The following is a 22,877-nucleotide window of genomic DNA, read 5'->3' as shown; positions in this document are numbered from 1 at the left end:
AATGGACTTGAAAGCAATATGCAGACTTCCCAACTGTGTTCACAGAATCTGTTGGCGAGTTCAAGGGCTTGGCATACCTTGCGTTAATTAATGAAAGATGCTGTGCTATCGAAGCTTCATACAGAACACAAGGCCTTCAAAAAAACCAAGGAGTCGAAGAAACTGCGTGTGTGGCAGAATTGAGTGGACGGGGGATCACGTCTAGTGGTGGCAAGGCAAGCCCAATGGTGAAGTAAGATGTGTGGATACGATACAGTTTCACAGATGCATTGTGGTGGAACGGCTGTCTTTATACAATATTGGGGAAATGCTGTGCTCTAGTGGGGAATGCAAGGTATTCACGAATCATGATTTGGCATCTGCTGATCATATCAACAAACCCCACTTCCAGGGTAATGAACGTAATTGGGGGAAGGACTATTTGTATTTCAGCTCAGAAAGATGTCCTTCAGTCTTACATCAGTATCCTGGGCATTTCAGAAGGCAATATTCAAACTCTTCCGGGGCATCAAGAATATGGATTGCTTTCAAGACGACATTCTGATCAGTGGCAAGAGCATAAATTTGCAGTGGATTATGCACCAAGTAAACTGCAGACGACGGGTCTCACACTAAATAGAAATGTTTGTTTAGAGAAAGCAGTAGAGTACCTGGATCATGAATTTCCAGTTAAAGGGGTGCGTACAAAAGTTGTTGCCTGAAGAAAGTGTGCAAGCACCGACGTTGAAGATCAAATAAAAAAGGTAATTCCTGGGGATGATCAAGCTCTATCGTAAATTCAAATTCATTTGAAAAAATTGCCAATACAGTGTATAATGGGAGATGGCTCTTAAAAAATCAACAATGCGTTTCTGTGAAAAGTGTGCCAAGGACTTTGAGGGGATCAAAAGAAACCAATATCTTCTTACCACTTGAACAATTGGCGGTAAGGAATGTTGTGAAATTATAATAGCTCATGCCTCTCTGCTATTGAAGAGGCCTGATGGGAAGGTGGTGTCGAGTGTGTCAAATGGCACAGAAGTTTCTCACATTTGTCAGGGGGTGGGGTGGGAAGGACAGTTTTCATACTGAGAAATGATCATAAACCTTTGAAGGCTCTCTTTGGATCTAAAGGGTCTAGTTGGTTGGGTGGCACGCATGCACCAACTCAGATTCTCCAGAGATTAAACCAAAAAAAAAGAGACTTTAGTTTTACTGTTCAGCACTAATGCTCACTTGGACAAGGCTGGTTTCATAAAAACTCAAAATTAAAAGTTACAAATTGTAAACCCGAAACTGGAGGAGTCACTAGAACTCTTAACTGCCCATTTTTTTAAAATTACATTTATGACGCCCAAACCCACAACTATCATGACGTTTGTACAGTAGGAATAAGGGCAGTAGAGTACGAGTACAGTGGGTTATAATTTTTAGGCAGGTTCAGTTGAACATGAAGTCAGGGCTGGCAGAGGTGTTCAAAGGCACCAAGTATGTGGAAAGTTAGTCATGTTTATTGAACAGCCAAGTTTTCAGATGCCTCTTAAAGGCTGGTAGGAAGGCTCATGTCAAATGTGGTTCGAGGAGCGAAGAGACAGACTCTGCTGTTTCCTCTGGAGACAATTGTTCCACTTTTTTTCCTGGCATTGCAGGTAAGTGTAGACTCTGCTGGGCAATTACTACATCCATTGTTTAATTTTGGAGGGCCCGCCCCCAGCCCCTGACCCTCTCCCGGACCCATTTCCTCATTTCCCAGCTTCCTCCCGCCTCCCATCCTGCCCCTTACCCCGATTGGCTAATCCCTGCATTTAAAAGTCCCTCCCAGGGCAGCCCTCTGCCCGTGCAGCCCCTGCGGTTAAGGGCCCCAAGGCAAATGCCAACTCCTACATTAGCAGCTCCATATAGTGTCTGCAGGGGTCAGCAGGGGGGCTCAGGGCCCGGCCACTAACATATACCAAGCCCGCTCATACCTCCTACAATCACCCCACCTCTTTCAGTGGCATATAATAACGAAATAAGCACTCTGCGCCCTTTCACCTAGTTCTAGCTCAACGCACTGAACTCAAGAGAAGAACCAGCAGCACCCCCACCCGAGTCCCTGGGCGCATTACCACACTCCAAGATCCCCCTCCACCCCCCCAACAACTGCCAACAACGAGGCTGCAAAAGCATGACCCCACCCCTAAACCAGCAGTAGCAGCCCGCTGCAGTACCTTGACATAACACACGACGAACAGACTGCTGTCAACCAGCATCAGCAGATAAGGTAGGAACAATTTACAACTCACACAGTTAAGATTACACAAAACCTAAGCCTCTCTCCCACTATACAGGGCTCTCAAATCCAGGTGTAGCCTCTATCTCTGCCTATTATATTGGGAAACCTACTTCATGTTGAAACCTAGACCTCTCTCACACTATAGAGGACTCTCAAATCTATGTGTAGCCTTCATCTCTGCCTATTATATTGTGAAACCTACTGTATTCTGAAATCTAGGTGTACCCTACATCACTGCCCATTTGATTGTGAAACCTACTATATAGTGAAACTTAGGACTCTCTCCAACTGTACTTTTTCCTCTGCTATACGGGACAAAGATCGCTGCAGCTGAACAATCCCAAAGCCTACGGTATGTATATCTCGCACCACCAGTGTGAACACAGGCTTCAGGCACGGCCAAGCATCCAGGCACCGTAGAATGCTGCTATGGCTACGCTCTTCCCGTTTAGCATTGCATAGCCATCCAGACAAACACCCGACGTACCTCAACACCTCTGTTACTAGCATACAGAAACTACCGTCCGAAAGGAACTCGGTATAGCTGGTCACACATCGACTCTCTCAGCAATAGCAATCTATCGGAAACCACCAACAGCGCCCACCCACGTGCCTGGCCTCTCCTTGAGATGCTTAGTTAAGCATAGCCAGCCACCCAAGTCCTAGACCGGCAAAATGCACACATGCATCTCCTAAGCGAAACTCTTTAGAATTGTCAAGCACATTGACTACAGTTACCAAAGGCGTTCCAACCAAAAAAAGCGCATTGAGGCCACACAAGTGGGGAAAGCGTGCTATATAAATAACCAAATACAATACAAGTGTGAGGCGGGGGGTTCTTTATAGATTCATTGATGCGCAATGGAAAGGGTTTTAAAGTCAATCCAGGCTTTTATGGGCAGTCAATGGGCTTCACGCCATATCGCAGTGATGTGGTCAGAGCGGCAAAGTCCCAAGGCAGCGCACAGTGCTTTATTTTGAAGGAGCTGGATCGTTGCAAGGTTGGAGGTGTGAGAAACCTGAAGGCACTCTTACAAACTACTCCCCATGGATCTTCTGTTCAGGTGGCCAGGGAAGAACCATTGATTTTGGATCCCAACCATGGGGGTGGACATGTAAAGAAGGATCACATGGGCGGGGAGTTCTTGGGGAGGTGACGCCCCGAAGGGGAGACATGGTATTCACCACTTCCTGATTCCGATATACTCTGCCCTCCCTCAACCTCCATGAGCTATTATCAACCCTATTTGATATTTCCTTCTTCAATCCTACTAATTACCGAGGTTAGAAAGCGGCAACTGGGAATACCATCTACTCGCCATCATGAACCTCGTATTGATACTGGCACAAGAACCAGATAAACCAAAATACCACCTACTTCCCATGCCAAACCCTATTCTAACAGTAGAGCAAGGAAAGAACAATCAGGGACAAAATGGACGTCCTCTAAAAATGTTTTTCTCCCTCCATAGCTACAAAGTACCGAGAAGAAAGGGGAAGATGCCACAAAGAGTAATGCAGACTACCTATGGGAAACATAGTAATAGGACGAAGAAGAAGGATCCTAAAGGCTACACAGCTGAAGGTCAGGCATGCCCCAGTAATTGGTCGAATTGGAATGAGGCAAACCAGACAAGTGAAGCACACCTGAATCCCCATGATGGGGCACAGGTGTATAAAGGGTGGCAGCAGCAGAATGCAGGAGTAAAGGGGCAGGAAAGGCAAGACGGACCGTTGCTATCCGGAGAGTGCAACGCTGGAAACTGGCAAGCATGGTGCACTGCGGAAGCGTGGCGAGGGGGGCCGGTGAGGTCAGAGGAAGGAAGTTGTGTGAAGTGTTGGCCCCTCCCGTTTGATCCTGCAGTGCTTGTTCCCCTAGGTGGAGGAGCCAGCCCAGGAGTGCCTGTGGGGCAGGTGGTGACCTCATTCGTGAGACGTCCTGAGAGCGGAGGAGCCGAAGCATCCAGTAACGAAACCAGTGAGTTTCTGTGTGTGAAGAAACCCAGTACATGAATGAAAGGGAAGATACAGTGTGACAGAGCGGGCACATGCCACCGGTATATTTGTGAACACTTCTAAACCGAAGAATAAGGACAATCAAAAAGCTACGTCAACAATGCAATATGTTGAAACCATGTATCAGAGTGATAGCATATAGAAGACTTGCACGTTTTTTAAAGCCTTTTGAGCAACTGAGAAAGACTATGTTGACAGTACAATACTTCAAAACTGGGTATCAGAGTGGTCAGATGCAGGAGACTTGCACTGTTTCGAAAGACTCTGCATATATGAGGAAGAATGAAAAGTATCTAAAACACTACGAATGAAGAGAAAGTATTTAAAAGTTGTCGAGCGAACCGCAGAAGGGGGAGCAGTGAACTTGGAGCAAAAAGATCCATGCACACAGCACACTAGTTTATTTAATCAAGAGTCAACCGAGTGCACTTTGCACCCTGCTCATACCTTTCCCAAACAAATAATGATCTGCCCTTCTCCGTACTTGGCCTTCTATAATATTTGTATTTTCCTTTGACAGTTTACAAGTACCGTTCTATAGTCAGGGCAGGGGACCACATGAACGTAAAGAAAGTGAAATGTGTTATTGTGAAGCTATATCAAACTTGGAGAGGAAGAAAGAGTGTACAGATAAGAAAAACAGCATACACAGTGCGCAAACTGTGCACTCACCACTAGCTAGTGATGTTGGAATCTTGGTTAGTAAGAAGCTGTGTGGTGTGCTTGCATATAAAATTGAGGTGGCAAGTGACTTTTCGATGGCTGGCTGGCTGGTAGTTCAAAACTTGAATTCTTGCCCCCTAGCATTTAGAAAAACGACCCTCTTGTTTATTACTTCCGAGATGTGAAGTGATACAGCTCTTAAACTAGGAACCACTCAGACAAGTCTTCATTGTAGAGGCACCCCCTCCCCACCATGGAGACTAGAAATATAGCAACATGTAACTAACCAGACAGGTGCCTAAGGTGCACAAGCGCAGCAGGGCTACAGCTGAAGCAGAGGAGTTCAATCTGCTCCCATCCCCCATCAGGTGTGGTAATCCTTAAGTGCCAAGTGCGTCTATGTTCGCCCTGAATTCGCATAAGAAATCATTGTATGCCCACTCCAGCGGTGGCGTTTAAAGGTCAGTAGCGGTGCCAATCAAATCTTCCTTTTAAAAAGACATAGTATGCATATATGCATATGAAGAGATGAGCACTAGGCTCCAAAGTCCAAGCGCGAGGCATGATGGTAGGCAATATTAGGGCTGGAGGAGCATGAGGGAGAATAGTAGGTTAACACGAACACTAGTTGGGGTGGGGTGGGGTGTAGGGAGGAGCAAATGTAAATTAGCCAAAAGGCCCGCTATCGGCACCATGTTCTTCCACAAAAACAGTACATTGGGGCGCAGAACTCTGCCCATGCGTCTTTCTGCTGCTACGCAGTGGAAAGCACTTGTGCAATTGAATAGGTAAGGACCGGGGTGAGTGAGACTGAATTATTTAGCAAGATGGTCCCGCGAGTTCGACATGTGATGCTTCCGCGCAGATGTGAATGCATTAATTAGCAGCATGCACATAGTGGTGAAGCAATCGATGCACTCGGAACATGGACTAACCTCATGACCCAAGGCTGCGTTCTAGTTGCCGCCAACAGTAGCTGTCACTAACACTATACAGCTACGATACGTCGACAAGTGAAAAAACGCCGCGGACCGCAGTTTACCGGCAGCAGGAAACGTGGCGATCATCCGCAGCTTGCTTGCCAATCGTCCTCTAAAGCATCAGACTCTGCAGGAGAAACGGCCAAGACCACATCGCACCGCTGTACACTTCTCCAACTGACCCTTCTTTCCACTGATGTAGCGACCTCCTCCGTCACCGGCAATGTTACCTTCTGTTTGACCTCCTGGGCCACGCCTACCTTTGAAAGACTGGCTTCACGATGAGTCACCGCCGTCATTTTTGTACATACGCCAGTAGATGGCGCAACTGTACCCAAAAGGCATTGTGCACATGATGCTTCAACATCGCCAAAGGTCAAACTAAAGCCACATGGTGCGCAGTAGTTGATGAATTTAAACTGGCACGACAGAAACACTTTTGACTCTCAGTTTGAGCACCATATCCTAATCGTTGTGTCAATTCCAAGCAAAAATACGCTAAACAAGTGTGGAAATCATACTACCGACACAGGCCCAGCTGAAGATGAGTGGTGGCCAATTTCAAAATGATGGTTGGGGGGCCCCTGCCTAGATCGAAAGCAGTCTGATCATACATTACAATGGCGACAAATATATAAGGTCAGTAGACACAGATTATCACGCGAGAGCCAGCCGGGAGCTTAAATACCCAATTAAGAGCTTTAAACCCTTCTTTGTCAGCAAGTGGCTGATATCTAGGATCAAGTGTTAGAAGGTAATGAGGTGATAACACTTTTGTATATTCCGTTGGAAGATGACAGTACTGCAAAACGCACATTTTAAGCCCATGAAAGATGCTCCTTCCTACAGTCCCTCTTTTTCTTCACATACTGTACGCATTTTACACTGCAAAACCTTTCAATAAAAAAAACGTGAACAATTACCAGTCTTTCTACCCCTTCAGTCTTCTGTAACATTTCTCTACGTGGAGGGAAGAGGGGGCGCACACTTATGGTGTTCTAGGTTGTGAAAACGGGCCCTTCCGAATGAATTCAGCACAATGACAATCCAAGTATGCATACCAACACCAAGCTAGCACAAAATGCAGCATTCAATTTTACTGTGGATTCAGAATGAGAAAAATCACATGCCGCTTTAACTGTACGATCAAAGTACATAACATAATAGCAATAGCACAAACGACATGCCACAATCCTCACAGGTGGGCATAGCTTGCGGATGGTAGAGTGCATATGCTGTGCAATCTACATTATAGTGCGTCATACACATTGCAGCTTTCCACCCTTCAAAGTCACCCCGCTGTTCGAAATTGCTGGGAGCTATTTAACTTCTGCTTCTACCCTAGGAGAGACTGGTTAGTGTTTAGGAAACAGCTCCCAGGAGCTACTTTTGGCTGCCCATCCCAACTGGTGTCTTACAAACATCCATACGTGACATTGAGTGTGTGAGAAAGTTAATAAAGACATTGGTTGGATCCTAATCTCGAACTTGCAGGTGGTACCATTTGTTACACTGACAGTTCAGCACATGATGGGGTCGCGTGCGGTAGGGTGCTGTATGGTGCAATAGCCGATACTGGACGTTTTCTGGGAAGTTGCATGTCGACAGACTTTACATCTCAGGGCCATTAGAAAGGGTAATCCATTATAAAGTTAATAAAGACGAATTGGGACCAGGGGTACAACGAAAAATACATTTCGGTGGGTGGAGGGGTGAGTGTGAGAGGGGGGGCTAACCCTTGGACCAGTAGAATAGGTACCGAGTGTGGGCACCAACATGGGTACCCTCTTTTCTTTGGTAATGGGTCTAGTAAAGTTAAAGATATGGAGTAAATTAAATAGTTGATTATAGGTTGTTTTGTTTTCTTACAGGATTGATGATACTACGTGGAGTGGGACTGGATAGCCGAGACAGGACTGTGCAAGAACTGCACAAGGATTGTGCATTAAGGATTGATGAGGCACTATTCTTGCCTTATATTTCAAGGTACATCACGTAAGGAATAGGAAATTGGTGGGTCCCGTACATAGAATGGGGCTTGCAGTATGGATTAGGTATTGAGAAAGGTACATGATGCATTTTGCATATATGTGTTCAGGGCTATAACAGCTAGTTGCTCTTACCTACCAGTCACGCGGGCAGTGAGGATATACGAAGTAGAGCAAGTGAAGTTTTGATTACAAACACGTTTAGACGATAACGGTAATGATAAGATATGATGTTAGACTGTGGTATACGATACAGGTGCACGGTTATGGAAACTGAGATGCAGACTTGTCATTGGGTGACAAGAGTTTTATGGTGGGTGTGAAGGGGTGTGATACTACACACGCTAGAAATGGTGTTTCACACTATCTTTACAAATGGAAGTGTTGGAACCCTGAAAGGAGGCTAATCAATCAATTGCATTTTGCTTTTTCTTTTTCTATATTGCTTTGTTTCACTCCGAAACCCTTAAACCATGTATGGACTGGCGTTTGGTTTGTATTGTTACTTTCTTTATTTTCTTTTTGTGCGACATGTGGTAAATCAATGGATGAAAATTAATTGTGTATGTTGGGTTTATGATTTGAATATGTGGAATGGTATTGTTGCCCGGAGGAAGACCTTGTTGAGGAGTTTGAAACACGTGTTGGCGGCTAACCCAGTAAAATAGATATGCCAAACTTGCATGGTGTTAGACTTTCTTTAAAATGTAGTGTAAATTACAAGCAATGGTATTTGGGTATGGCGCAATTGGTTCACTATTCTAGTTTAAGGATGTCTATTTAGTGACATTGGGTTAGGGTGTCTATCTGGACCACTGCTCACTGGTTACCCACTATAAAAGATTGTTATTTAGAGGTAGCTCAGTGTACCCACCCAACAGTTTGTGTATAATATGCCTAAAAAAGTATACATATGAATGTAGGTGCTAACAATTAAATGTTTAACGTTAGTAATTGCTGGGCCTTTCTTAACAGCGAAGCCGAGGTGCAGTTTAACATCTGTGTCCCCTTCTGTCCGGCCATGGCTCTGTAGGTCAGCCAACACTAGTCAAAATAGCCCAAAATATCGGCATAGGAGGGGCTGAAGCCTGCTGTTCATCTCAATCATGTTGCGTCACTGATTGAGACACAATTACACATGATTCATACATAAACGGCAAAAAGTTAAAGTTTGTATCTCGTGTGCAAGTTAGATTGTTAGAGCGCTGTGTACTCTAATGCAAATGCTACAGGTTTGCGCTCCCCTTCACTCCATTGCTCCAGCACCGCACCCAACCCTACCTCGCTGGCATCAACGGCAAGCATGGTTTTGTATTTGGGATCAAATTACCTTAAATATGGGGCATTCTCCACATCATTCTTCACTGCCACAAACTCCTCATCACACTTATCGGACCACGCAAACCTAGCAGATTTCTATCAAAGCCCTCATGGCCACAGTTTTCTCAGAATAATTAGGTATGAATTTTACATAATATTCTGCTAAACCCAAAAATGCCCTCAATTGATCCTTGTTAGTGGGGACTGGAGTATTCTTCAACATCTGAACCAGTTCTACCTTTGGACTGACTCCCTCAGCACTAAGGGTATGGCCCAAATACGTTACCTTGTCCACCCCCACCTGATACTTGGATAATTTCACTGTAAGACCCTTTTATTTTAACACCTTCATTACACCCCAAACTCTGATATCATGCTCCTCCCTGCAACCACCCCACACCAAAATGTCATCCTGGAAATAACACATCCCAGACAAACCACCAAACAACTCTTGCATCAAACGTTGGAACACAGCTGATGCCGAGGCAAGCCCGAAAGGCATACGACAAAAGCGATATGACCCAAACAGAGTCACAAAAGAAGTAAGGGGCCTGGAATCAATGTGTAAATCAATCTGGTGGTATGCCGCAGACAAGTCAAACGTTGAAAAACACGTTGCCTTGCCAAGGGTCAACATTAGTTCATTAATATTCTGCAGTGGATGGCGATCAACCCAAATACTTGAATTCAATTCCCTGAGGTCCACACACATCCTGATGTTTCCATCCCCTTTTTTGACCAAAACCACCGGAAATAACCATTCCGAAGCTTCAATGGGCTCAATGACCCCTGCCTCCTTCAATTTGTTCAACGCTGCTTTTAAGCCATCCCTTGCCAACACTGGGACACTTCTCACTTTATGCACTTTAGGTACAACACCCTTCTTTAGGATAATGCGATGAGCAAATCTATTGAGTTTACCTAAGGTATCAGAAAACACTTGGGAAACTCTGCCTTGAGTGACTCTGATGTCACCTCACCACACACTTCCCCTTCCTCCAAAATACTAAGTACAGGAACCTCTTTCCTCGTATCTCCATGCCCAAAGCCGCTTGTTCATCCCAACCCAGGATACTTGTACCCTTGTGCGCTACATACAACTTGCCAATGGCCTGCCGGCCCTTGAATTTGAAATTGGACCAATCATAACCCAACACCTCAATGGGATTCTGCCCATAAGCATTGGTGCTGATATCGGCCGCATACAAAGCCGAAATCTCCTTTCTCAACTTTCCCACATAAACCTCGGGAGCCACCAAGGTGTATGGCGACACCGAATCAACCAACATATCCAGAGGATGATCATTCACTGCACTGAAACCCATGGACCTTTGCGAGACTTCCCTTCAACATGCAATATTACACTTTGTTCAGGTGTAGCGACAGAGCTCGCCTCTTGAATTGAAATACACTCCCCCGATGCCAAACTGGCCACAACATTGAACTTGCACATACGGGCAGAATGACCATAGCGCCTACATTTTCTACATTCCACATTAACCGCAGTGCATTCTTTGTAGTCAGAAGAATGGCTCGCACAACCACATTTTCAACAACACTCCATCTTCGACCATCTCCCCCCCCTGGTTGTCAGACTTCCCCCCCCATTTTTTTTATTGTCCATACCACCACCCCTATTTCAAGACAAAACAGCTTGAATCCCATCTCTGGAACTCTCTCTTTCAGTGACAATTTGCACACTTGCTTTGGAGGCTTTGATTCTCTACCACTTTCTCCAGAGGCGGATCACTTTCAATCCACAGTCTTTTCCTAATCTTCTGGCTACTCGTCTTCATCATTATTTGGTCTCTGATGTACTCATCTAGGTTCCCAGAAAATCTACAAGTAGCCATCAAAGCGCGCAATGCTGTCACATAAACGTCAATAGACTCCCGAGAACCTTGTGCCCTGGAAAATAACATACCACTCCAACACCACATTAATCCTCCTGCCGAAGCGAACCTCCAGTTTCTTCAACACAGTTTCCTATGCACTGACCACTCTCTCCCCTTCACCACCGCCCGGCACTGTCACATCCTCACTCGGCAAATGGCGGTAGACCCGTAAACCCTCAGTGCCGATGCGGTTCAAATCCGCTGCCTCCTTATCATCATCATTAAAATTAGCGCCACCAGACGCCCTCAAATATACTTTAAATGAGTCAATCCATTGGTCCCAAGGGGCAGCAGGTTCACCAGGTGTCGATAGAGACGCTGGTGGGGGTCTCGCCGCAGTGTGCAGCATGGTTATAAATCAGAATTGGGGTGGCCAATTATGCAATGTACCTTGACTAAGCTCACCCCTCACTGTGGTTGCCGATTGCGTAATGTACCTTGGCTCAGCACACCCCTCAATGCAGTTGCCACATAGAGAATACCCTCACCTGATACGTTGTACACACCAATCTTGAAGCTAAATTTGTCCCGAATTCCAGTCAACAAATAACAGTATGCAGCAAACTTGAGAAAATAGCGGCGGGTAGGGTAATCAAGATTCCTCTTGCCGCCCCTCCTTCCACATAGCGAGAAAGGACCTGGCGGCATTTGTGCGAGACCCGATGCCAGCCCTGCCTCCTTACAGTGAAGAAGCGATTTGCGGTGACCCGATGCCGGCCCCGCCTCCTTACAGTGAAGAAGCGAATTACGTGTCGTCCACACGTTCCTCTTCCGGGTCTCTATCAGCCCCGCCCCGGATTCACTCCCAGGACGCAGCCTGATTGGATAGCGCTGACTCCACACCCACAGAAGGAGGAAACCAACAGCGTTTCCAGGCACAGCTGGTCACCTCACCACCACCGTCCACAACCAGAACAAAAGTCCTCGGGGCCCGATGCGCGCAACCAGCAACGGTCGCGTCTCAGCACATGGATGTGAGCTGCAGAGCAGTATGCAGCCACCGCCTCCTGGGAGCCGCGCACTACTTCTGGGCCTGGCGGGATGCCGCATTCTGCCAGAGAGGCGTAAAGGATAGGTTATTGCCGCCTCCCTCCTGGGATCGGCACACTGCCCTCAGACCTGGCGGACTGCCGCGGTCCGTCTGGGCAGCCTTGGACTATCGCCGCAGATGATCGCCCCTGCGAACTGCTCAGCTGCCGTGGGTCCAGGGCTCAGGGAAGGCTTCACCGTCCGTTCCTTCTCCCTCCTGCTCGCTCGCTAAGCTGCACAGCAGGACACCAACTCCCCCACACACGTGGGGATGGTGGTCCAGCTCATCGCCAGTGAAATAAGCTGACACAATAGGTATGGAAACAGCTTTATTTACTGGACCCCGAGAGCAGACCGCCGCTGCCGGAAAACACAGAAACCAACTGGCCCATGTGGAATGTTGATTCCTGAACAACATTCCACATGCGCCAGCATACATAAGCATTACAACACCTCCCATAAGTGCCTGACTCTCCCATTAGCATCCCTGGAGGTCCTTTGTCATCTGGTGCAGGGCTCACAAGGTCCAGCCCCTGGATTGTAGTGGTCAGGTGTTTGCCCAGTATCTTCAAGACGGTTTCCAGATGGCCTTGGCCCTCCTCTTCCCTGTGGGCAGGGCATTAGCCTTTTTTTGCACACCATGGGGTAGGGGGAGCGAGGCTGAGCCCACCATGGCTCAACTATTGAATAGCTTTGCCTTGATGAGGTCCAGTGTGTGTTCGCAGTCTGCCCCCTGGGATCGTCCTAGAGTTCTGTGTACTTTACAGCAGTTTCCTTAGAGGGTATTGCCCTTAAGCTCCTTCCCTGGAAGATCACTTCGGCTAGACGCCTCAATGAGTTCAGGGCTCTCCCCTGCTTGCCTCTTCATTTACTGATTTCACTAGTAGCAATTATGCTTTGGTGTGACACATCCTTTAGACCAAAGATGGTTTTGGCTTTTCATATGTCCCAGGAGATAAGTCAACCCCTAATTGCCTGGGAGCCTCTTCCCGGATGAGACCATGGCCCTAGCTCATTTAGATGGGAGGGAGATCATCTTGCGTTACCTGAACCGGGGCAGCAAAGAAAGGGGCAAATGCTTCAACATAACTATTAGCTATTGATTGTGGGACACAATATTCTTTGCCCATTATCGGAATGGAATGCCACCACCCCACAGTGTACAGGGTCACTCGACCAGGGGGGTGGCAGCTTAATGGGCTGACATGAGGGGTGCTTCGATGCTGGACATTTGTGCCTCACCTTTGACTATCGCCTATCACTACCATTTGCACCTTCCTGGGAAGAGGAAGGGGGTGTTTTCCAGGGCTGTTTTGAACTCGGTTACTGGTGGATTGCTCTTAAGCACTTAATCAAATTCACTGATTTTGCTGCAAGTTACTATTGTCTTGTGATCCAATTGCCTCTGCTTCACAGAGCAAGTACTGGGGCATGGAAGGGGGAACATGGGGTTAATGCCCAACTACTAATGGTAATCTTTATTACAACTAGTCCTGCTCTTCCGCGTCCCATTCATTTACACCAGGTCAAGCACCCTCCTGTAGTTCCCAGCACTGGGGTCGTTGATTTGACATGTTAATATGTAAAGACTTTATAGAAGGAGGGTGCTGAGAGAGGGAACAAAAGCAGATACATTTGATATCCTTGAGAGGACAGATAGCCTTCATTGAGTAGGTACTGGGATGAGGTGGATTAGGACAAGGTGTAATGAAGATTACTGATAAATAAAATCGGGGCATTCCCCTGTTGCGATTACCAATCAGGGAGTCAACGACATCAAGCACTTGCTAATGACCTCCACTCGTTCCTGTTAACCTTCTGAACGTGGAATTATGGCTTAAATCGTTCTGCACACTTTCCTTTATGCTTCAGAGGACACGCATTTCCTTCTCCTATAAAGAGGTGGTCTTCAAGGCTTCTGAAATTCATACAAATGCCAAACGAAAAGGAGAGAGGAAAGCCAATTAAAACCCGTCACAACCAAGTCTTTACCAACTCATTCTGAATTATTCATTACCATAATCAAATCATATCAACCTTACTTCTAGTTTATAACAACAAGATTTCAAGTACTGGTTTCAACAGGGCACACAATGACCACTCGCCACTAGTTAGTGACAATGGACTCTTGGCAAGTAAGAAATGGTGTGTCACATGTATGTATGTATCAAATTTGAGGTGGCGAGTAACTTTTTTATGGCTGGCTAGCAGCTTGTAACTTGACATCTTGCACCATGGTTTCAGTATGGTGGCCAGACCTCTATAGTACATCCGGAGTGATGTTTTGAGGACCATTTAAGTGAAAGCTTCAAAAACTAGACCCAAATACTAAAAACAAAAACAGATGTCTTAGGAGAACATAGGCACATTGCAAGAGAGCTGCAGCGTGACTGGTGTTGAGGTCAAGATTACAAAGAGGGAAGGGGAATGCTTTGTCACTATGGTAGAAGAAAACAAACTCAATATGGAGGTCACAAAAGTGGGAAACATGGATGATGTTCAAATGTGCTGAAAAAGAAATGCTGCTCATGGAACGGGTTGAAGGTTTTCAGGTTCACCTACAATAGAGCACATCTCATTTGCCAACATTACACACTCCAGCCGTGTCCTCAACAACTACATGTGCATGCTACCAGTTCTTTTCTTTCATAAGCGGATTGCTTATATGCAAACACACCGACCAACTACGCCACCCACACAAGGCAACCAAAACATCCACAACAAACAAGCTACAGGCAGCCAGAAAACCAAAAAGAAAAGAAAGTCACGTGCCACCTCAATTGTGTACATGCATACAACACATCATTTCTTACTCACCAGGAGTCAAACATCACTAGCCAATGGCTAGCAGCGAGTGCACATTTTGCATCCTGCCACGGACACACAGACCCACACCACACCACCTAGAAACAAACCCACACAGTGACCGTTGTTTCCAAGCGGAACCTACCACCATGACAGCACTCTTTGTGCTCTCTCCTGCCACTAACAAGCCTTCCTCCTTATTTCAGATCTAACTGAGCGACTAGAGACAATGCAAATGGCAGCAGTGTGCAGTATAAATCCCAATAACATAATATACCACCAGAACCCTTGGTGTCCTAGCAACACAGCACTATATAAAGTTTCTGTGGGAAGAATGTTCTTAGCATGGACACAGCCACCCACTGTCCTTTTGTTCACAAGAGTTGCCAAAACACACGATGGTGAATCATTTTACAAGGCAGATCGACTGCTCAAGCACAGATCTGGTGTTTTAGATAAATATTTTCGACTTACATTTGAAATGCAATATTGGTGTATGTTTCAGGGATTATTTAGCAGATAATTAAAAAAATGAGTAAAGTGCCAGTATTCAGCGGTTGCCAGGTCACATTGCCGAAGGACTTCAGCAAATCTATCATTCATTCAATGTAGTGGATGTACCTATGAGCTGGACAGCCGGAATCAAAAGAGGGCAATTGTTCAAATCAGTGAAATCCCAATTTGTTTTTTTAATTTGCACTGCTTATGTTGCTGTCTAATGTCACAGGCTGAATTGCCTCAAAACAATACACTAAACATTGCGGCAAAGAACAATATTGCAGTCAGCGGTCACAGGGGCTGGCATATTACAGGGTGACAAAGTACAAAAGTTTGATTGCGCAGACTGAAAATGTGGAGGATGAGAGGAAATGGAGGTTGAGATGGTGCAAAATGCAAGGTGTTACAGAACTGTGCAGTAGCAGCAGGAGCGTTCGAAGTACCAGATGGAATTTCAATATAGTATGGAAACCTGGTGAAGAAACAGATGCAGCTCACTCACTCAAATACATTTCCATTACACAAAAGCTTTATACCTCGATGTATGTCAGCTGTGACGTCATCCTACGAGGGAAACAGTGAAAACCTATCGACAGGAGGGATTGGACACCTATACTTCGTTAAGGTGTTAGTAACACAATTGGCTGCCCCTTATCTAGAAGGCACGACTTGAACTGCCTCCAACTACATATAATACAGATTAATAGCAGAATAACAGCGGACTGGCTTCTGCAACAATGTATGATTCATCATTACATAGGCCCTCACGATTGGTTGGCATTCTTTCCCAACCTTGGACATCGGCTCTTTAGCAGCACATAAGCAAAATGAAATAGAGGTGCAGGGAACAACGTCAGACCACTGTCCACTTGGACAATTAGCCTACCATCTCTCATTATTTAGGCCCTAAACCAAGGCTTCCTCTTTGTCGTTGACCTTGCAGACTGTTCTCTTCCTCTGGACTCTTAAGGACGTTAAGGTACATTGCGATGTTCGTCTGGAGCTTAATGAGTAGGCCTTGTTTTCCAGCCTTGCGCCTCGTGTGAGGAGACCACGATTTTGTCCATTCTGACCTTTTATTTAGTGATATTTGATTCAATTATACTGGGTGCTATTATTCCTCTTGGCCTCTGTAGACTTGGTTGCTCCCTCTTGCATATGCTTTCAGCATCTTTGATTGTACTTGACACGTGCTTCACTCCTTAAACTAATTTAAGAGAAAACTGTGCGTGCATAGCTTATCCTCTTTGACTCCTTTTGTGCCTTGCAATTATGTCTTGATGTGGCATCCTTGATCCCAAGCCAAACAGATATTCTTTATTGCTTGCACGAAGATATTTTCCAGCGCCTGTCAGCTCTGGTCTCTTTCCTTCAGGTGTCTCGCTATTATACCAAACTGATGTCCCCCTTTTCACCATGGACGCTTTACCCACGTTATATTTTCTACTACAGCAAGCTTCTATAGGTCTCATCGACCTTGTGTTTCCGTTTATGTACATCTACTGCATCTCAACTTATCTTTTCAGTATATACAATTTGTGTGTACTTGCATATTCTGATACTTTGTTACTTCAGTCACATCTTTATTCTTTAACCCCTTAAGTGCCATGGGTATTTCTCCCCAGTGCCAGGGCCTTTTTTGGTGATTTCGGTATGTGGCCATTCAGTGGCTTGTAACTTTTTTGTTACATGAGGTATCTTGGCCAAATTTGGCTCTTTTTTTTCCCCACATGTAGGCGGTCGTAACGCCACCCAGGAATCCTAGGTTGCAGTAGGGGGGTGAGAGAAAATAAGCAAAAAGGGCGAAATTTTGGGTTTTTTCAAAAAATGCCAATAAAATGATGTACAAAGAAGCCTGTGGTTTTTTCCTTGTAAGAGCTAGGAACGAATGGTTTGCTGTGCTGAATTCCCCAATTTCCTGGCTTTCAAGAACAGGTTGAGTGGAAACGAAAAAAAAATATTTTGATGTGGTTCTCAACCATTTGTGAGAGGTAGACGATTTTGGCCATTTTTGCCAATTGGACATGCATGGACGGAATGGAAGAAAAGGGTTGGAACGCCGAATTGGATGACAGAAAGGCAAGTATTTCTGAAAAGTAGACAAAATTCCAAGTTTCGGAAGGGGTGATTTGCGTAGGTCAGGCAACAACTAGGTAGGGGAAACTGCCATAGATTGGGGAAAAAGTGGGAAAATGACCAACAAAAGGTATGTGTTGGACATGGTTGGCTTGGTACGGCAATGGCTTCTATGAATTTTGAGAAAAGCAATGCTCCGCTACATTTCCCAGACTCTTGCAGTTAGGAGAGCACACATTTTTTGTAGTGTTTTACAAAACAAGCATTACCACAAGCCAAACACTGAGCCATGGTACACAGGAGTTTTACGCTCACGGCCTGAACAGACGCTCTTAGCATGTGTAAATCGGGAAAACCAATGTGATGAGGAACGGCAAGCATACCTTTTTTGAAAGAGCACAGGCAGACCTTTTCAAAGGTAGGAGACGTGTGCAGGTTACAAAAGTGTATGGTGCCTAAAGCAGCGACTAAATGTAGGTTACATTTGGGAAATGAAAGGGTTGTGTGACAAAGGCCACAAGCAAATGGGTCCAAACGTTATGAAAACCACACAAACACAACACATGGCCTACCGTCCCGCGTTCCCACAGGTGTCCCGATGAAAACGGTACCTCACATGTGTGGGTGCACCTACCTGGCCGCCAAGGGGAAAGCCTAAAACACAAGTAACCCCAAGTCTGTTTTCAGACTGGAATTTGAGATGCTCTGCCGACCGGCACAACATACAGATATGGGCCTCGGGTGTCCAAGCCACCAGGGAAAACAGGGAACCCTATGCATTTCCGAAAAGAGGACACCCGTGGGAATCCAGAGAGGTATGATATGCCCAAATTGCTCCAGAATTTATTACCCAGACACCCCCGCAAAGTCCGAAATGTGGGGAAAGAAACGCATTTTCCGCACATTTGCTCGGCTCACCCATCGAAACACGGCCCCAACAACACATGGCCTACCGTCCTGCGTTCCCACAGGTGACCCGATGAAAACGATACCTCACATGTGTGGGTGCACCTACCTGGCCGCAAAAGGGAAATCCTAAAACACAAGTAAGCCCAAGTCTGTTTTCAGACTGGAGTTTGAGACGCTCTGCCGACCGGCACAACATACAGATATGGGCCTCGGGTGTCCAATCCACCGGGGAAAACAGGGAACCCCATGCATTTCCGAAAAGAGGACACCCGTGGGAATCCGCAGAGGTATGATATGCCCAAATCGCCCCAGAATTTATTACCCAGACACCCCCGCAAAGTCCGAAATGTGGGGAAAAAAACGCATTTTCCGCACATTTTGCTCGGCTCACCCATCGAAACACCCCCCCAACAACACATGGCCTACCGTCCCGCGTTCCCACAGGTGTCCCGATGAAAACAATACCTCACATGTGTGGGTGCACCTACCGGGGGCGCAAAAGGAAAAGGATAACCCACTGGTAACCCCAAGCCTTTCGCCACTGCCCATTTTGTTCATGTGGGCAACCTACAGATTTGGGCCTAGGGTGTCAAAGCCAGCAAGGAAAACAGGGAATCCCATGCATTTCCCAAAAGAGGACACCTGTGTGGAATGCACCTGAAGGACACCTGTGTGTGGCGACGGCCCGTCGGTGGCACTTAAGGGGTTAAGTATTCACATATCGTTTCAGTGTGTCCTTGTTTCTTCTCTTCAAGCTATCACTTTACTCTCCTCAGTTTTCACTTTCACTTATAACTATTCTATGTTCAATTGTGCATGCAGACATTCTTCTACCACATCAGTTAGAGGGTACGTTCGATATGGTTGTCTCAGCGCATAACGACTTTCATATCTTCAATGCAGTATTGAGATGATACCAGGCGTCATACACAGTACCTTTTTGTTGTTCTTCCAATATGACGCAGGTGAGAGGGTGGGCACTAGAGATGGCATCTATATCTGCCTCAACAGAATCTGAAAGGTTGCAATGGCCAGAGGGTGAGACGGAAAAGGACAGCATCCTGCAGATGGTAAGAATGTGGAGATGCATACAGTATGCCAAGAGCAAGCAAGTGCAGGGACGAGGCAGAGGTGAATGAGAATATGAAGTAAAGAGCAACATAACACATGGGCTGCGGGTGAGGCAAAGTTTAAAATGGTAGTGAATAATCTGCACAGTGGGCGGGATGCGAGATGGAGTAGAGGGTGAATCTGTGCATAGATGATGAATGATTTTTCATATTGAGCTAAATGCATCATTCAAGATGGGGTCACATTATGCATGAGCAAAGAGTGCTTAGAGTTCTATTGTTAAGATGATGCTGGGTACCCCCTCAGTGTTCATCATTTGCGCTATGAAAATAAATGGTTCTACAGCAAGGTACATGTTAATTATGTAGGATAGAAACATAGCAACAGATATCTTAATTTCTATTATTGTAGTAAGAACTAAAATTACATGGCATGACGTTTCTGGGGCATATGGGGCTCTGATTGGCAAAATGTTTCATTTTAAGATTTCCGCAGACATTTTCTCACTCTGCTTTGAGCGTGGCCATGTATTCCCTCGCTCCCCCAGCTCAATATCACTACCTGAACAGCTGTGGATGGACGAATTCCCTGGCTTACCCATATGAAACAGGCCGCTGCTGTTGTGATCACAACAGCGCAAATTACATGTAACACAGTGGACGGACTGCCTTACACAAGGACAGTGTTAAAAGAGAAGACAATGAAAAATAAAGACTCTGCCAGTAACATCTACTCTAGGAGTCTGCTAGAGCTTTGCGACTTCATGTATCACAGTGTGCTTACATTTTCTTATCGGAAGAAATACATAATTGAATGCACTGTAAAAACGTATCTTGGAAACAAACATTTGCCTCACGCACTTCACATAGCCTGTTTTTTTTGTAAAGTGTTATTTTCTGGTGGCAGTCCATGTGTGCGTGGTAGCAAAGTTGGATGCACAATCCTGCGTGGCTGGCTCACTCACAGACATTGAGAAAAAAAAACACAAGAAAATCGGAACAGTGGTGGTGAACCTTGGAACATAATATGATCACACAGGCAGAAGGAAAAATGGGCATGATTGCAGATAGAGCAAGGAAACCAAGTAAATAACACAGCTTGAGCACTAGCAGGGCATTCAAGAAGAAAAAAAAGATGAAGCCAATAAAATCATGCAAATTAAAAAGAATACGAGAAATAAGTTGCCAAACTTATATCAGTAAGAAAAAGTAAAATATCCTTTCTTGTGATGAACAATGTGACACACAGCGGGATACCTTGCTACCTGAACTGTGGTCAACCATGCTCTTTTACCAGAGAAGGGCAAGCTTGTCAGGTTTTAATTGTATCTCTCTCTATTTATATATATATATATATATATATATTTAATGGTTAAGTTCCACCAATAAAAAGCCATGAAATTCAACGAAAAAACGTTGTTAAAGGGACGTTATGGTTACTAGTAAAACCGAAAACCCTGAGAAATTCGCCAGTTACGGTAAGCTAAGCAACCATAACTGGCACCACTACCGTGCACTGATTAGACAAACACCCAGTAGATGAAAGATGACATCACAAATGTAATATTTTTTCCCATTCAAACCTAGGGTTCGGCCATGCTGCATGTCCCAATAATGAAATCAGAGTACATGATTATCAAGTAATTGCAAGGCGGTAGAATGGGTAGATCACTGCGCTTCATCTAATACTTTAAACAGATTACCCTGCTGCTAGGGATGGGGTTCTTTTGTGAAGGTTCCCTTCCTTTAAGTGTTAGGCTTCAAATAGGAGAGGGAGCCCTGTTCACCTCAGCACTGGGTTATTCAAGAAGTAACTGTTGTAATGAAGCAGTCTTCAAAACCATCCTGATGCTATATTTATTGTTAGAACTCAGCCGACACATAATTCGACCCTTAGTCTTTAAGGCATATTGTTTGTGGGCTAGTCATTGCTGCAAGGTTGTGGAAATTAGTCCAGCATCCAATCCCGTATCTTGTCCCACTATGGTTGCAAATAAGGGTGGGTAATGATTTTATGGGGTGGCCTGGTGACCACGTGGGCACCTGGTTCGGCGGGCTTGGTAATTATCTGCTGATTAACATTGTCTGGGTCTATGCAGCGATAGTCACGGCTATCTGTTGACGCAATCCTGTGCAGCACTTCGGGCTGTAGCCACGGACAGAATTAATTTTCCCAATCAAACCTAGCCAGAATTTCAAAAACTTCTCCGCATAGCCAGTCCCTGGTGGCCATTATACCAGTCTCGTGGTTATGGCCATGACTCAGACAATCTGGCCCCTGGCGATGGCCACCGGCTATACCTTAGTCACCAATGGTATATCGCTATTTTTTTGTATCTACATTAAGAGACTTTTCAAAAAGTAAGAGACACATTTGCAAAACCATGCTTTCAAGCCTTTGCCAATGCTCCTTGCACAACTTTCCTGCAAATCCATCCAAGCTTTATTTTTTTTAAAAAGTGTGATAACTTAGCTCCCAGTTGACAAAATCCATTCAGACTTTGCAGAAAAATTCAAATTTGGGTCTATAATCGTTCTAAAATCTTTTGGGCACATTTTTCAAACAGCAACAAACTTAGAACCCATCTAAAAATGTTAAACCCCTCTTTTACCCACCCCCCCCTTTTGCAAAATCCCACCAAACTTTGCAAAAACATTCACATATGGGTCTTAAATCGTTTTGCAAACGTTTCTGCAGATTTGTGAAATGGCACCAAATTCATAAGCCTTACAAATATTTTGGGACCCCTCCTCTAATTTTGTTCCCTCTTGGCAAAACAGCACCAAACTTTGTAAATAACACAGCTTAAGCACTAGAGGTCAAGTCACATCTAGAATAATATCACAGAATTTCATAGTTTCATTGAGTGGCACCAAAGTCGTAGGCCATCCAAAAACTGCTTTTCACCAACCATGTAAAACAAAAATATGTATGGATGCCCCTGAACATCTTCGATATCTGCGAACATCACAGAGCTGTCCCAAACTGTTCGCAGACATTGGAGATGAAAAACTGCCATTTTATTGTCTATTTATGGCCATATCCCATCCCATCACCCCAGATATTGTTTTATTAGTTTGACAAGTGCAATACTGTGTTTTTTTATATGTTTGTTGCCACAATGTTCACAGACAGCCGTTGCTAACCATGAATACAACATGGCGGGCGTTTCCCCAAAAATATGACGCACCTCACGCTTTTCACCATCCAATCAGCGGGAGAGTGCGATGTCCGCAGACATCACGCCACCCTCTGGACCAATCAGAGGCCCACCCGCAGGCCGAATAGAGAGGCGAGTCTGCGGACCGAACCCAGAAATTACCAATTTATTAGTACCTACTTTTTGGCCGTTTAAAAAAAACCCAACTGAACG

General features: G+C 45.3%; 1 protein-coding gene across 8 annotated transcripts in view; it reads right to left on the bottom strand.

Annotated features, from left to right (window-relative positions):
• The window catches only part of PPM1K (protein phosphatase, Mg2+/Mn2+ dependent 1K), a 208,988-nt gene that overhangs the window by 120,682 nt on the left and 65,429 nt on the right, over positions 1–22,877 (bottom strand). Inside the window, exon 1 of one of the 8 annotated variants that reach the window (XM_069630532.1) lies at positions 5,976–6,190. The exons of 2 other annotated variants lie outside the window; for them this stretch is intronic. The gene's annotated coding sequence lies outside the window, so the exon portion shown is untranslated. Of the gene's footprint in view, positions 1–5,868; positions 6,191–22,877 lie in introns of those variants that run through there. 5 more of the 8 variants (XM_069630528.1, XM_069630529.1, XM_069630530.1 and 2 more) reach the window with 5 other exon arrangements.

This window comes from Ambystoma mexicanum, chromosome 6q (genome assembly GCF_040938575.1).
Source record: "Ambystoma mexicanum isolate Mex_15411 chromosome 6q, UKY_AmexF1_1, whole genome shotgun sequence".
Classification (NCBI taxonomy): domain Eukaryota; kingdom Metazoa; phylum Chordata; class Amphibia; order Caudata; family Ambystomatidae; genus Ambystoma; species Ambystoma mexicanum.
This window is presented reverse-complemented; position numbering and strand designations above follow the sequence as displayed.